Consider the following 1,450-nt stretch of genomic DNA (forward strand, 5'->3'; position numbering starts at 1 on the left):
ATTCCTGCAAGCCCTAGGCGCTCCCGAGGACTCAAGACACAATATAAACCCGTTTTAAGTCGTTTAGAAGGGTGTGCCACATTTCTCACCAGGAACCCTAGAAAATAGTCACGCCCAGAAGAGGAGCCACCGAGAGGGCCACCATCGGATCTCCTGCTTCAACCTGTTCTTTGTTTCTAAACTTTGTCTATTTCAATTCTCTGCAATTCTAAATACTTTTGTGATGTTGAACTCAGCTATGTCTGAGTAATTTCCCAGTTGGGGTTTTAAGTGATTTTTCAAAGGGAATTTCATGTCTTGATCTTATGCTTTATTCGATTTAGGGTTCAAAGTCTTCTAGGAGTCATTCGTTCATTCTTGTTCCCTATGCTGTTTCTGTTGCTAACCGCTTAGAAATTGATTTCAGTAATTGGAGCCGCGAGAGTCTTGTATCGAATTACCAGACCTAGAAGTGATTGAGCGAAATCGCTATAGGAGACGAAAACTACCTATAGAGAATCGGGGGCGTGGATAAATTCTTTGTATAATGAATGATCTTATTCGCAGCATGAGAGCGAGAGTTAATTGCTGTGTTGAGTGATTAGATGATTAGGGTGACAAGAGTTGGCTAATCTTACATGTGTCTATTCTAGTTCTCTATAGGTATGCTAGAAGGGAGAACAGCTGATTGGAGAATGTGGTACACACAAACTTTTCGCAGATAGACGAGCAATTCGACCATCTTTGCCCAAGGATGGTGACTCTGAAGCTAAGGTACAATACATTAGCTATATCAAAAAGTATAACGGTTTTTCTACTGAACACCCAATAGATTATATTGAAAATTTTGAAGAGCTGTGTTCAACTATAATGAAAAATACCGATTACCCAATGTGTGTCTTTTTTCCATTCTCTCTATCTGGTAGAGCTAGTAAATGGCTTAAAACTTTGCCACCTGCGAATTAAAGACGTGGAAAGAGTGCAGAGAGGCTTTCCTAAGTCACTTTTACACTAGAAATCGTTCCAATATCTTAAGGGACAAGATCCCAAAATTTCAGCAGGAGGACACAGAAGACCTCTATGACACCTGGGAAAGATTCAGAGATTACCAAAGAGATTGTCCACACCATTGTTTCTCCGAGGAGCGCCTGATGACCATCTTCTACCATGGAGTTAATGAAGAACTGAAGTCTTCTTTTGATACCTCTAGCAATGGAGACTTTTCCACTAGAACTGTAGATGAGGCTCACGCCTATATCACTAATCTAGCTGGGAGTATCAGAAATAGGAGACTTCTAACCCAATCTAGATGTCCTAAAGTTGAGGAAAAAGAATTATCTGTTAGTAAAGAATACATAGATCAGATTAGAGAAGGCATCCAAAAGATTCTTAGTGAGATTGGTCATATTCATAACTTTGATGAGGGAAACAATCATAGCAAGCCCTACATCGAGAAGACGAACAACTTTGA

At 40.0% G+C, this 1,450-nt stretch overlaps 1 non-coding gene across 1 annotated transcript; it reads right to left on the bottom strand.

Moving 5' to 3' along the window:
* Positions 1–1,007: 1,007 nt before the first annotated feature.
* LOC112083723 lies at positions 1,008–1,114 on the bottom strand. Its single transcript, XR_002897857.1, has one exon. It is a non-coding gene; the product is annotated as a small nucleolar RNA R71 (small nucleolar RNA).
* Positions 1,115–1,450: the final 336 nt, after the last annotated feature.

Source organism: Eutrema salsugineum, unplaced genomic scaffold (assembly GCF_000478725.1).
Source record: "Eutrema salsugineum unplaced genomic scaffold, Eutsalg1_0 scaffold_6, whole genome shotgun sequence".
Lineage (NCBI taxonomy): Eukaryota > Viridiplantae > Streptophyta > Magnoliopsida > Brassicales > Brassicaceae > Eutrema > Eutrema salsugineum.